This window comes from Alligator sinensis, unplaced genomic scaffold (assembly GCF_000455745.1).
Source record: "Alligator sinensis unplaced genomic scaffold, ASM45574v1 scaffold514_1, whole genome shotgun sequence".
NCBI lineage: Eukaryota > Metazoa > Chordata > Crocodylia > Alligatoridae > Alligator > Alligator sinensis.
The window spans coordinates 934,633-950,043 of record NW_005842385.1 but is presented as its reverse complement, the minus strand read 5'-3'; the positions used below and the strand labels follow the sequence as shown (position 1 = coordinate 950,043).

At 42.0% G+C, this 15,411-nt stretch overlaps 1 protein-coding gene across 7 annotated transcripts in view; it reads left to right on the top strand.

Moving 5' to 3' along the window:
- The window catches only part of RNF152 (ring finger protein 152), a 62,400-nt gene that overhangs the window by 35,215 nt on the left and 11,774 nt on the right, over positions 1 to 15,411 (top strand). Inside the window, exon 1 of one of the 7 annotated variants that reach the window (XM_025211018.1) lies at positions 2,463 to 2,485. The exons of 3 other annotated variants lie outside the window; for them this stretch is intronic. The gene's annotated coding sequence lies outside the window, so the exon portion shown is untranslated. Of the gene's footprint in view, positions 1 to 2,462; positions 2,486 to 7,588; positions 7,757 to 12,447; positions 12,560 to 15,411 lie in introns of those variants that run through there. 3 more of the 7 variants (XM_025211017.1, XM_025211014.1, XM_025211016.1) reach the window with 3 other exon arrangements.

The window sequence follows — 15,411 nt, the reverse complement described above, 5'->3', positions numbered from 1 at the left end:
AATTGAGTAGAGCCCTAGTCATGACTGTTTCGTGAGCTATGTAAATTGAATCCTCAGGACCCTTTTAGCTTCTATTTTGCTGTGACTGGTGGATTATTTTCATTTCCCATTTATTTTCTGTACCTACATACAAGATACAGAAGTGGGGGCAATGTAGGGAATTAATTCAGATTGGCACTTTTATCATAAAAAGACTATTTTTAAAAAGGAGATAGAAAAATGGGATTCAAATGAACGCTAAGATACCACTATAAATCATCTCATCAAGGCACTCCTAAGGAGGTTTTGGGAACAGCCAGCTACCTATCACCATGTCAGCTACATCTTGCTCTCTGGGTTCCCATGGGTCCTAGCACTTGCAGTCTAGCATGTCTAGGCAAGGTGATCATTAGAGAAGGATGTCTGTTCCCCAGGGTGGTCTTTGCAATGGAAGGGAGAATGCTGATTTCTCTTTGTACCAGTTCCACTTCAGGGGAGCAGAAGACCTTGCAGAGTAGATATCTATTAAGCAGCATGGAAGACCCACACAGAACAGAGGTATCAAAGGTACCCTAAAGCGGTAAATGCCTTACTAGCAAGCTTGGCAATATTTTTGATATATCATAATAATCACTTTCCTTTTCTTTTTTTGTGTCCTTGTGACAGGGTATTTAGCCAAATTTGTTACATTTTTCTCACTTTTTTTTCACTGTGACATTCAGTGGGGGGTTATAATTGCATCTTGTGACTTCTTTCTTTTTACAGCCTGTGAATGTTTTGTGTACAAATCTACATTGAAATAGCTGCTGGGAGCCAGAATAAGCAAGAGCAACATTCCATAGTTGTTTCCACGCCTTGGCTCTTTGCTTGTGGACTAAAAAGATAGCTACTCTAAAGTCTTGTATTGAGTAAACATACTTTTGCCTTTTGTGTGTATTACACAAACATTGGACTCTTCAGTAGGCAGCTGCAAAGAACAGCCCCAAACCAAACAAACACGTTTTTAATTGCAGGTTATAAAATAGCTTTTGCCTTCTAGAGTCAAATTATTTTTTGCAACAAGCAACGCAAACCATGTTTATGTATTTTAGGGTTTTCACTACTTTCTACTGCAAGACAGAAAACACTGCACTGCTTTTTTGTCATTTTGCTTCATAGATATTATCTGTATGCAAAATAGCGACTTTAAGCTTTCCAGTTTTGTCTCCATTTAGGATCTAGGGTCAGGTAGGAGAGAGCGAGTGAGAGGGGATTATCTACTCAAGGACAATGGAGTAGAAGGGTACATACCCCATTCACAAATTATTCAGAAGTATCATGACCCAGAGGCTACATAAACAGTAAATATTCTGTTTGTTTGCAATTTGATAATTTTCAGTAATTTAGAGAATCAATAAGGAATTTGATAAATTGCAATTCCACCAAATTGCACGAATGTTAATCTTTCGTCCCTCTGGCAGTAGGTAGAATGATTAGGACTGTGTCTTTCTCACATGGACAAATTCATTAACTTTCCAAATGTTAACTACTGTGTTTGATATTTGAAAGAGCTAGGCAAAATAATTGACTTCAGCATCTTTTGATTTTAATTTTGTTTTCTAGAGATCTGTGGGTCCCCTCCTCCCCCATTCCTCTAAGGCAGTTAAAGGCCTCATCTTGGAGAGATGGAGTTCGGGATGTATTAAAATAGTGCAAAACAAGAAATTGCTATCACTATCTGATGAGAGTTACCAAGGGTCGGTGAAGCAGAGATCTTTGATTTTTAGATTTCTTTCATTTTTTTTTTGACAAGCTTGTCTCCACGCAGAGACTTTCCCTGACAGTCAGGTTTTAATTGGGAGAAGTGTCAGCTTGGCTGAATCCGCTATTGGAATGTGTGTCAGGGAGGGGGAGATTCAGTGGACGGTGGCAATCTTTATTGGGACGTTGATGAACTGTCTGTGGAGAAGCAAACTGGGTGGAAGGGAGGGGCAGAGGGGTTGTATCACTAAAGATCAAGTAGGAAGGGGGACATGTGGCTGAGCTGCCACCTGAGGGCCAGACCTTTCACAGATGTAGGTCAGGATAATTCTGTTGCCGTCAGTGGTTGTGCATGAATTTAGACCACCTGAGATTAATTCACTACTGGGACACACTAGGGTAGTGTTGTGGCGTGTGGCATAAGAGCTGGCATTAAATCAGATCTTATCATCTATCTTACATCGCTATTTAAAACCACCTTTGCCCCACTCTCCCCTCCGGCTGTGATTTCCCCTGCTGTACCTCCTGGGGTCACAGTTCTGATTCTCATCCTGTTTTTATAGTCATAAAAACAGACCCTGGAGTTTAAGTAGAACTTTGGTCTTGAGCAATCCCTGATGTATCATCTTCTTTAACTGTGGGTACATACAGCCATTCGCTGCGCATGGTCTCTGTTCACAGGGTTTACTTTAAGCTGCATGAACATAGACTGGGAGCGGTGTGTAGAGCCATTCACGAGTGCTAGGAGCCACTTGGGGAACCCAGTGTAAGTAACTTGGGGTGATAGAAAGAGCAGGTGGGATAGGGGAGGGGATAGTAGGTCTCTGGTGGGGGGCAAGTCTGGGGTTTTGGCAGATTTGCAGGGGGAGGGGTTGGTGGGTCCTGGGGGGGGTGGGGGGGGTTAAAACAGTTTGGTCAGTCAGGTGGGGAGGGAGGAAGATCACAGCCCTGGTGCTGGGGTGAATGGCTAGGTTTTCCAAGCCCTGGGGCTGCTTTTCGGACATGTACAGGCATTCAGTATATCAGGTTAACCCATTCCTGGTCTAAGTTAGTTCACCTTCCCAGGTGAACTAACTTAGATCAGGCCCACCTTTTTTTCCCCCCCCAATTTAACACCTCTGAATGCCTGCACAGATGGTCATTTACGTTAAATGCAATTTAAATACAATGGCTGTACGTACCTTGTAACTCTGTGAATAGGACACTGGAACACAACACAGCCAGGAAGGCACAGCTATGGTTATGTAGCAGAAATCTTCAGAAATGATTCGTGGTTTTTTGGGGTGCCTGTTCTGGAAAACTGTAAATGGGTCCTATTTCTCATTCCCTCCCCCCCTGCCCCCCGAAAGATGGATGACTCTAAAACTGAGGCAACCACGTTCTGCTAGTCATTTCTGAGAAAAGAGGCTGTTTATTCCTCTTTAAGCTCTGGTGACATTGTAAAAGGGGGTGGTTGATCTGCTGGATTGTTGAAATCACTATGTGTTGTAAATGTGAGCTAGTAACTACATGGGCTAGGATCTTTTAGGCTTTTGATGTAAATATACTTCTTGGAATTGGGATATGTTAATCAAATGGATCTCTTTCAAGTACAGAGTAAGAAAAACAGCTTACAGTACTGCCTCCCCCAACATTCAGAAATCAGAAGTATGAATCATTGATTTTGTTTTCCAGTTATTGAACTGAAAAATTGGGATGAGGGGAACAATTTCATTCAACGGGACCCAAGACACTTCATTCAACCTAAAAAGAAATATTTACTTTTATTTTCTTTAAACTTTTTAAAATTTCAAAACAAAAAAACCTGTTTAGAAATGGAAAAAAAAGATGACAATGCTTTTGATACTTTTAAATTCTATTTGGAAGAAACTGTTTGTCAAATCTGCCCTGAAATCATATATTTTGGTGATTTTGCTGTTCAGTGAAAATAAAAGAAAACTCCAGCTAAGAAATAACTAGATATTGGCTTAAAAATCAGGAGATTACCAATATTAGGGTAATGTAAATTTTTGGGGGAGGTTTGTTCCCATAGAGTTCAAGTTTTTCTCAGGTATTGTGAGGGGTATAAACTTTTTTATACATATAAAAAGCTGAACTTCTTTTGAAATGGTATGATTCCATGAACTAGGACTTGGAGAAAAACCGCGAAGTATCACAAAATTTGTGGTGTGATCTGGAAAGTTAGCAACCCTGGAGTGAATTTTCTGCAACTGCTATGCTACATGTTATTGCTAAATATGCTACCTGTTACGTATATTGCACAATTAACTGGTTAGTCACGCAATGAATGTTTAGTTACCTTTTCTACATTACAACTTTGCATGCCAGTAAAAGGTCCAGTCCTGCACTGGAAAATTGTTAGTCTGTTAGTACTGTAGGATTAGGCCTGAACCTAAACTGTTAGGCAGCTAGCTCATTTAAAGAATTCCACAGCTACCCAGCACAATATAACTTTTTCTCAGTATTTGCACTGTAGCCATCTCTGTCCCACATACAATTTAAATATGGTGCAACTTACATGTTTGTAGCCAAATAAAATATATCAGACAAGAGTATTTCAAAAACAGGCAGACTTTGATTGTTTCTGATGGAAGTATTGTGGTTGCTGTCTGGCTTGAACTTGAAAACTACAGAGTCAGACACAACCTGATGTGAACATAGGCAGTTTTGATATATCCCTCGCAGCAAAAGCATATGAATGGAAGTTAGAACTGCATACAGTATGTGTGAAGCAAAATAAAGCAGCTGTGGTTTTAAAGCAGTGCCTACAGGGATTGTTTATCTTCATGCTAAAAAAACTGAGCTGCAGAATATATGGCCTCCTTACAGAAATGGATGATTGTCGAGGCAGAGTGGCTAGTGGCTTGTGGTTCTGAGCTCAGCCTCCAGGTATCTAATTTATTTTTCTCCTTAAGATAGAATTGGGATGCCATGCCTCTGGCGAGCTTGTATGTATCCAGCAGTCTTTAGCTCTTAGTCATCATGACCATGGAACGTGAGAGCACTGTATCGCCTACTTGCAAGATGCCTTTCTCTGCATGTGATGCTGACATTGAGATCAGAGGAAATGTTTGAATTAAAACCCATGCCCTTTGGGCCCATTCCAAAACCCACTGAATTCAACAGTATTCTTGACTTCAGTTGACTTTTCAGGAGGTGTGAAAGAGGGAACTGTAGGCAGGATGCCTTTTGGAAAGGCCTTTCAACTCAGAAATATATTTCCTACCCTTCAGTCTGAAACAGCTTGAAGAGGATAAGCTTAAAAGCGCAATGCAAAACCCATCTAGTAGTGCCAGCTTTTTGGGACAGGATTAGTTTGCATCCCCAGGGTGTGTGGTTCCAGGAAGACATAAGTCTCTGGAGGAAAAAAGTGGGATATCTCTTCTCTGGCTGTAGGTTAGCTTTGTTTTTCCTGTGGTTATTGAGATTTGGGTTATAAGTATGAACAAATTCATAGTGCTTTGGGGCCAACTCAGCAAGGTGCTTAAATGTACAAGCAACTTTAAGTATGTTAGTGGTCCCATTGACTTCTGTGGGCTCATCCATGTGTTTAATTACCTGGTGGAATGAGGGAAAAATGTTTCTAGCCATGGGAAGACACTTTTGGTTTGTAAAACTTGAAATAAATATGTCCATTTGATTATTGTTATTGTATTTGTTTGGCATATGTCACTCAATCATTTTTAAAGGTGTTTTTAGTGGGTGTTTTGGAGACAGTGATACTAATGATAATTGATCACTGAGAACTAGGAGGAGATAGTAATACTTAATCAGTAAAGGCTTGATCCAACTGTCATTCAAATTCATGGAAAGCTTCTCATTGATTTCAGTGAGAGAGTTGGACTGGGCCCTAAATTCAGGAAGGGAGCATAGTATTAATAATACCTGCCAAAAGTCATTATCAGGTAGTTGTTTTTCAGTGGGAAATGAGCTTCCTGGTTTAATTCCAGCTTTTAGTGAACCACCAAGAGAGCAGAGGAACTACCACTGCACTTGGGTAGTAGCTGACAGCCTCCACAGAGAAATCAGTGACAGAACAAGTGTGAAGACCAAACCACCCATTTGCCTGTGTTAGAAAACGGAAAACAGTGCAGTCTTGAAGAGTCTTGCAAGATAACTGCATGGCATTTTTCTTGTAAAGACAGGCTCTTTAACATGGCCCTTCCAAGTTAGTCTCATGTTGCACCTCTGCTCTCCATAAATAGAAAATGTTGGAGCCAGATCCAGAAAAGGAATTAGGCACCTAAGATAGGACTTTGGGAAGAAAAATCTAAAACTTTGATCTGAAACATCTTTACTTTCTAGGCCCCTTCTTGTTTATCTTGGGACCTGTCACTCTGCTTCCTGTAAACTGCTAGTCTGAGCAACCTAACTTCTAGTTCTCATGTAAGGAGGACTTATGCACAGGCAGAATGGCCTAGGGAGGCATTCAGTTCAGTAGGGATGCTTTGAGCATGCCTACTATGCACTGATAGGACCAGGTCCCTTCACACAGTGCTGTGTATAGTAGCTTTTTATTATTTGTTTTAAGAACAGCTGTTGATGTGGGTGGCCACCTTTTACATCAGGGCTGTCCAACTTCTAAGCGGTCGGGGATGCATTCCCCCTGGGCTACACACTCCATGAACACCTCCTCCACTGCTGCATTGCACGTTTGCAAACCTCTTCACTACTACACTGCACACCTGTGATCCATCCCTCCCCACTACACTGTGCCCACCCAGGGACTGCTCTGCTGCAGTGTGTGCCTGTGACCCCTCCATCACTGCTCTGTGGGTCCCAGGCTCACCCTCAATCTCCTGTGCTGCCCCACTGCCCAACTCCTTGGGTTGGTGGGAGCAGAAAGAAGCAGCCGAGGAGGGATGGGAACCCAGAGTGATGAGAGGAGCAGCAGCTAGGCAGGAGCCTAGGGAAATGGGGGGGGGGAAGTATCACAATTAGCTCTTTACAGACCATTGGTTGGACAGTACTGCTTTATGTAATAGCCTAATGGTAGAGCACATGTCAGAAGTGAGAGACCAAAATTAAATTCCCTCTTTAGGCTGATGGGGGGTTCAAACCTTCCAAGATTAGGAGTGAGAGCATTGTCCACCTCTCCTGTTGAACCCTGGTCACTGTACAGAAAGGAGAGCAAGAATCATGCTAGTTCTGGGTTGTGGTCCCTATTCTCAGGACCGTTTATGGAGTTTTTATGTTAACTGTGGAAATAAAGTGGGGGTGGAATTGAAAGGTGCAGAACTCTAGATCCTGGGTGGATGAGGTTACCTTCTTGAAGCTGTGCTCAGGCATGTAAGCCCCACAGCTTGGTGGGATTTCATTGTTGGCCTTTCCTGTTGGCATCTGGGATTCTTGGATTGTCCTTGAGAGGCACCACACAGTGCTTGAGGACGGTGCTTACTGTAGGATGGGGTTCTACTCTGAGGATCTAAAATCAGGCCACGTGGCACCTGACTTACAGGGACCAAATTCCTTTGTTAAGTCTAGTCCTTTGTTTTTGTGACGCTCTCTCCAGTGTACTTCACAAGCACTGCATTCACAAAAAAAGCCTGAAACAGGTTGGGGGGGGGAACGCACACCATCTTACAATGTTCCATTTACTTGTGCTCTGGGAAACAGAGAAGTCTTTTAACTTTTACCAGGGTATCTATGAGTCAGTGTGCTCTTATCATGATCCTGTCTAATGTGAGTACAAGGTGAATGGAAAATAAATGTATTTCATTGTTGCTTTATTTCACCTACCACTTGAAGCAAACAAATTCAGCAGCGGAACAGCATGAGCCAAACTGTTTAGTTCTGCTGCTCCTGAATCACTTCCTCAGGAAATCATGCTTTGTGTGTGCGCGAGAGCAAGTTTAACGGTTTCATTCTATGAGACAGGAAAGCAGAGCAGAGTTGCAACAATTAAAACTCTCATTTGAAGGCCATTGTTTCCTTAGGTAAGCGTGAAACTGAATTTTCAACTGCAGGGTGATAGGTGCTGTGTGAATTGCATTGATGTCAATCCCTTCTCCGCTCCACTGTTTGGACCCATTTGCAGGTAGAGTTTGACCTAGTTTTATTATAAATCACTCAATGACCTCGGAGAGCTGTAGAATTCTCTTCTGTAATAGACTGGCTGTCTTAATACACTAATTCAAACGGATTCTAGCTCAATCACCCACTGACCTATACTAGCAAGAAGTGTGTGTATTGGGGATGTACTTTAAATTAGATTTTCTTTTTGGATTAAATTAGATTTTCTTTTGGGATTGTTTTGTTTGGTGTGGGGAGAGTGAAAGCTGGAACTTGTAAGTAAAATCCCAAATTCTCAGGGAGGGGGTACTATTTAATTAAGCTTTTCTTCTACTGTCATTTGCGACTTTGTCAACATGAGGTGAAGCACAGAGCTCTACTGGGAGGGTAAACTCTGCTTAAATGGATACGGCATCACAAAGCACCTACTTTAAAGTGTGAGTTTGCTCTTTACTTCTCTCTCTCTTGCTTATTCTCTTTCAGTGCCACAGAATTCTGCAGTGGTGGGGTTAAGGAAAGGTTCTTTAATTAAATATTGAACTGGAATGGGAAGCTGTAATTGAGGGCACAAAATAAACCTTTGTGGTCAAATCCTGCTTTCCTTACTTGGGTAAAACTCCCATTGTACAGACTTGCAGGATAGAACGCTCCACTGCCACTTATATACTCTTCACCTTAAATGAAAAAATAACTTCCCAATAGGTCTTGCCAGTCATTCACTCACAGCTGAAGTCTGTAACTAAAGTTATTTCACATGTATGTTTAGTGGAGTAAAGTCTTCTTCTTCACATCATTCTTTTTGAAAATAACAAGAAACACCACTCCTTATTCTATAGGGGAAAAAATTGATTTTTTTTTTCTTCTCCGGTGAGTTGGACTTAATAAAGAGGCAATGATAAAACATATGCAATGATAATAGTGTAAGGTTGCACTTGGAGTCTGCTGTAAAATAAACTCTCCATCCCCATGGGAAATTCCGGGTGCTTGAGGCCATTTTATTCTGAATCAGATTGAAATCTTGGAACTTCTTTTGAAGGTAATTTTCTGATCTAGGAAGATACCTGGTGGCAGTCTCTGTCCTGCAGAGAGGAAAATTCTCGGTCTGTTGATGAGAAGAGGCACAGGGTTGGATGGCGGGGTCTGGGTCTGACTATAAGAAGGTAGTTTGGGGCACAAGGTAACCCTTTTGGCATGAGGCTCAAGAGCCCTGGGAGCTCTGGCTTCAGGGAAGCCCAACAGCTGCTGCAGTAAGTATGGAAGCCCTCCGAGTCTGGGCTGCCAAGTAGCTGTGATCCAGGCCTTCTAAGCTGTTGGCTCCCTGTCCTCCCATGAGTAGGGCTGCACAGGAGCAGAGCAGGCAAGATGTCAAGAAACCTTCTGGTTTCCATCAGAATTGAGTTGAAACGGGCACATTCCCACAGAATTTTTTTTTGTTTTGATCGGCATCTCCCAATGGGGTGAAAACATCCTGTTGGGAAAGTTTTCCATCAGATTTAGTTGCGCTGTTTTGACTCCATAGGAATAATCATATCAGTGTGTGGGTGAAGAGTCCCATAATAGATGTGTAGGGCTGTTTGTTGTTGGAACATAATGCTGCTTATCTGAGTGATGACTGACTGAAATGAGTTCTTAGAATTTGGACATGTAAATGTTTTGAGGGAACTTGTTTAGGTATGAAGATAAAAGGAGAGACGGGAAAGGGTTATTGAGGCAAAATAGAAACATTTGCAATCTGTGCACGTCTGTTCTTTTGATATAAACATCAAAGCTGGTATGCTGTGGTTATATTTCAGCTGTGGTTCCACTCCCCATTCTCCCTGCCCACAAGGTCCAATGGTGGAAAGTTATCAGATTTTGGCCTCAGATTTTGGATTCAGTTACCCTTATAAGTCACTGTTGTGTCCATTACTCCCAATTCTGGGTCTGGCTCGCTGCTACTTTCCTGGCATTGCTTTAGGGCCTAACACTAGTGGTTCGAATTTGCTGGGTCTACTCCTCTTAACTTTGCCCTTTTTCTTGCTGGTCTTGCCTCCTATTGCTGCTGTGAGGGGCTGTGAGACAGGCTAGTTCCTACATGAGCTATTGCATATCAGGGGGAAACTGAGGCAGTGGTTCTCAACCTTTTTATAGACTCAAGGCACACTTTGGCAAAAGCCAGCTTTTACCTTTCACTCATTGTTTGACTACAGAAAAATAATAGAGCAATTTTGCTGCTGCAAGGAACTTGAATAACTCAGAGATGTCAAATAGGAATCCATAGTGTCAAAAACATTTCGACTTATTGTAGTATATCTTGTGAATCATGCATAGGTATTTGTATGCCTAACAGTGTTAATATTAGGCAACAACCATAAAAGGATCTCATGGCAGTGTTTGAGAATCACTGCTCTAAGGGGTAGATTTGCCAATAGTTCATGAGCAGAAATCACTTGGAGACAAAGATAAGGGCTGGCCCATAGGCAGAGTTATTATAGTTTCATTGGGCTATGTTTTCAGTGCCTCTCATCTTGGGAAGTCGCTTACTTGATCACATGTTCTTATTGACTTCAAGTCAGTGGGGAAGCTCATGCATGCGTTGGAAGCTGTAAGGCAAGCCAAATGTTCTGTGTGGCCTCAATGTAAGCAGGGGAATCCTGAAGTGAGGAATCCCTTTTGATATTAGATGGCAAATATGAATCTATTTGAAACTTTGCCAGCCTGACATCAGACATACCCCAGGAGATGAAGGGGAGTGATGTGATTGAGGCATTGGCCTAGGACTTGGGAAAGTTGGGTGGGATCTCTGTGACCTTCAGTTAATGCCTAGCTGCATCTTTCTCTTTCCTTGGGTGCTGGGGGGGACAGGGAGGGGAGGGGGGAAGATGACAGTAAGAGTATTGTCTTGTAAGGAATACATTCATTAATGGTTTCAGTTCTCAGTTGAGAGGTTCTCAGTTATTATGGTAATTAGTTCCATAGGAAAGGCTGTAAATAAATAAGAATTCCTCCAGAAGAACATTAATTGGAAATGTGATAGTAAACACTAAGGCTTTGCCACAATGACAAATCAGTTTGTTTTAGCCTAAAATTTCTTGATCCTGAATTCATTTCTGTAAAATATCGGTCTGTAAAATTTTCTGCAAAATGTTGGTCTGATTCTGGCCATGACCCAGGCTCAGGCCTGTATGCAAATCTAAGACAAGGGGCTTTTCCTGCCATGCTGATGGGGAGAGGGGGTGGAAAACCTCATCTTAAGATTTGAATAATTACAGTATGTCAAGAGATCCATTTGTCTAAAACTTGAAGTTTTCAGTAGTATGCCATCCATTTCAATATGTATGCAACCCAGTCTTAACTCTTCAGCAACTTGTATTAAATTTCACACATTTTCTTTTATCTTTTAAAGCTGATATATAGGACCTTGAATAAGCTATGAAATACAGCTGAAGATAGTTTAACTCTGGGTCTAAGATAAAACTCGTATAAGAAAAGCTGTTCAGAAAAACTGTTGATGACTTCAGGAGCCTTATATCATTGGTTCTGTGCATATATATGTGATTATTACATTAACTGGCCAAGAGGTACCAGTGTTGCATTTTCTACTGCTTGACCAACTGTTTTTGCTCATAGGAAAAACTCACAGAGTTTTTCATCCCTTAGCAAAGGTCAGTGTTGGGCAAGTCTATGCATGGGGTTCTTGCACAGCTTTGACAGCAAACCTAGTTTTCACCTAGATTAGGTTGCCTTTCCTTCCTTGCTTCTTCTGATTGACTTTCTCTAGGGTTGTGTACAGAAGTGCTCCATGCACATTGTACAGTGCTGTAATTTAGAGCACTTGTTATAGCACTATAAAGTTACAGTGCTCTTAAACATGACAGAAGTGCAGTGTTTGGTGGGAGGGGGCCTCTGAGCCTCCCTGCATTTTCCAGGGTAGGAGACAGGGGGTGCGCCACAGCTTCCTGGGGCTTCTCCACCAGTCAGAAATTTGACCAGGATACAGGAGTTACTTAAAGGACTGTAAGTTGCTAACTTCAAATTTAATACCTTATTTAACAAGGGTTAATTTAAAGCACCTTACCCACTCTTAAAGTGCTGTGAAGCTGTGCACTTCTGTTAAGTCATGACAATAAAGTGCTTTAAATGGCGAAAAAAGTAACTTCTATATACACCCTAGATGTGCTGTACCAACTGCCACAAGCATCATCTGAATGTCAGCTTTCTTGGCTAAGTTCAGACAGTCAAAAAGCCTGAGGCTGAATCGATTGAATCTTCGCAGGTTAGTCTCAGCTGCATACATTGAACCAATGAGCAAGTGAACAGACATTCACTTTTGATTTCAGAAATGCAGCCACATGCCTGCAGTGGCCCAGGCCAGAAGCCAGGGGGCACTAGAGCACACCTCCCTGCTCAGCTGAAGCAGGCAGCTTTGGCCAAGGCTAGCACACCTATCCTGCAGGAGGGATTTGCAGGGGAGGTGCACAGCATCCTGGGATGCTGGGGGACCGAGAGGTAACTTGAATCTGGAGGGGATCTGGGACAGAAGTTCAATACACCGATTTAACCTAAATCAATTAAGTCTGATATTACATCCATCCAGCTGTTTCCTGCCATTTTGAAAGCAGTTCATGTGCACTGAACTTCTGTTGTGTTACAGGTTTGAACCGGTTTCTGATGTCTTATACCAGTTTATGTGTAATTTATGTCTTGAGTCCCTGTGTGCAGTAGACTCCCATCTCTGCAAGGAGTTAGGGATTGGAAAAGAGCAAGGAATGCCATACCCTCTTGCTTCTTACCTCCTGCTTGACCCAAGGAATGAAAACCTGGAGACCAGCCTGGGTCTCTTGACAAGGTATCTGCTGAGCAGTTATTGGGGCTGGCAAACTGAAATTATTCATTGTAGTATCTGCTTTGCTTTTCTGAGAGCTCTGCCTCTGCCATTGCTCTCTAATCATGCATCCTTTCTCAAATCTTAAAAGCTTTTACCTAATCCGGATAGCAGCCCGGATCCTCAGGGAACATTCTGTCACATTCTCAGTCATCCATTTTTTCATTTTACCTTGATCTTCCAGTGCAGGATTCATCTGCTATGCGTGCTCCGCTGTAGTTCTCATCTGCTGGTATCTTTCTCTGTCTCCTCTCCTGGATCTCTTGTCTAATTCACTAAATACAGCCCTGCAAACTAATGTAGACCTGCTGCAAGCGGCAAGGGGGTGGGGTAGGAGGGAGAGACGCTTCCTGATGCTGCTTTTGCAGATCTGTCTCTTCTCACTCCCTTTGCTGCTGCACCTTTTTGACACTTGTGTTTTGGTGCTTGTGGATTTTCATACCCTGTTAGTTTTTATTAATATTACTAGTTATATCTCAGCCCTGAAGAGCTTTCAACTGCTGTCAGATCTGTGCCAGGCAGGGTTATTAATCATAATTCCAGTTGCTTCTGTCTGTATGTTCGATCTCATTGTCATGCTCCCCACCCCCTTACACACACACACACACACACACACACACACACACACACACACACACACACACACACACACACACACACACACACACACACACACACTTACTTCTCTCTCTCTTCTCTCTCTCTCTCTCTCTCCAGAATGTCCTAAAGATACCCCTGACAGTCTTTTTCTGGCTCTTCTCTGTCAACGTTTTTTTCTCCCTTGGCTGTCACTAGATAATCAGAGCAAGTAATGATAAAGCAATGTTCCTGACTGATGCTGCAGTCAGCTGTGCCCTTTTATGAGATCTGGCTAGTTTTATTGCTGTGCAAACCTCTCCTGTAGGAAGAATCCAGCTTGCCTCACCTTTGGACCAGCTGTTTAGCTGAGATAGCTCAGCACCTTTTACCTGCTTTTTAGGTGGTGATCACACCCTCTAAGGAGGTCACATTGATGGTAAACACATGCCAAAGAATATATTTGTTGGAACATTAACTTTTGACATGTTCATTAAACCGCAGTGGTACAGAAATATTGGAAAATCTATGGAATCTCTCTTCTTCTCCCCAGCAACACACATTAAAATGAGCCAGACAGCTCATGGTCAGTTGAGTTTTGCCCGCAGGTGGTTTAATTTTTGAAACCTAGCTGTGCCAGAATGGGCAAACATTTGAGGGCTCTTAGTATATTTTGAAATAAAAGTAATTTGTGTTGCTGCCATCATAATAGATGTTGCATCTTCAGAATGCCTGCCTGCCAGTGTCACAAAATCTACTGTCAGAAAGGTGAGGGGTTACATGACAGGTGGTTAGTGTTTAACCTACTTGTAGATATATGTCAAAGAAATATGCATTTGGAATTAGCCTAATTGCTTGCTGGCTGCTAGCATCACTGGCCTGTCAAACCACATCTTTGATCCCATTTTGAGATTTTTTGGGGGAAAGGAAGCAGTGCATGCTAGTGTCTGTTCTGAATTCTCCTGCGGTGCAGTACTATAAATACAATCCTCTATGCATAACAATGGATATGACTATAAATAAGATGCCACTTAGAGACTCACTCGCAAGTGACTATTTCCAAGATTCACCTCCATCTATAGTACAAATAAATTGAAATCATTAGTAGAAAATCTTCTGCAAACAAATCACCTCCATGTCTTTCATTGGTCTGTGTGAGGAAGCCTACAGTTATTATGGTTTTACAAGTGCTTTCATTCTAGCATACTAATTGCTGCATAATTTTTTCAAATTTGACCTTTGTGGGATGAAATCTTCCTAATATTTTGTCTGCATGAAAGCGAGTTTTTTTTTAATTAACTTCTAAATAACCTATTTATTTCCATCTTCACAGTTACTCATATTCTGCTGAAGCTAGGAATAGATGTTGCATGTGTCCCTGGACAAGTTGTCCCTGTGTTTGTCCCAAAACAGAAATATCCTGGGTTGTTGTATACATACATTGCACTTCTAACCAGGGTTTAGTGAGAGGCTGAATGCCATTGAGTCAATGATGAAATCCTGGGATAACCATTCAGATGCGCTTTGCAGTGTTTCAGAATAAACTGTTAATACTTCTTATTCTGTAAACCTTTTTAGGATTTTTCCTGGGACAGTGGACATGAGCATCTGATTGCACTTTACCCTGGTATGAAATGGTTTATCCTGTGACAAATGTGAAGCTTGTTTGTAGCTTTAGAAATGAAGTGTCAATTAGATAATACTTGATAGAAGCCTATGCAAATGTCTGATAACCATACAGGGTCCTAGATAAGGAGATATGATGGAGTAAGGGAGCCAGAGAAGGTCAGAGATGTTTAATAGAACTTCACCAATTAATGCAATGACTTAAAATATTGGTGAGAGAGGGTGTGTGTACACGTACATCAAGGCTGCTCTGACGTACTGTAATTACAGTGCGGCAGAACAGACTTGATTAAGTGAGTCTGCTGGAGCATGGTAATTACTGGGCTCTAGCAGACTCCAGTGTCACGTGCATCAGTGTCCCCACACTGAAAAATGGAGGTGGGGACGCTTTAACTAAAGCTTATTTGATCACCATTTTACAATGTGGGGATGCTGATACACAAGACACTTTGGGCACTTTAATTGTAGACAACCCTAGTTAAAGCGCCCCCTTCCCCCAACTCCTAGAGCATGTGTATAAATGTCCTTAGATCCTCGATGGAGATGCAGTGATTTATACCAGTTGTGGATATAGATTCATAGATGTTTGGGTCGGAAGGAACCTCAGCAGATCA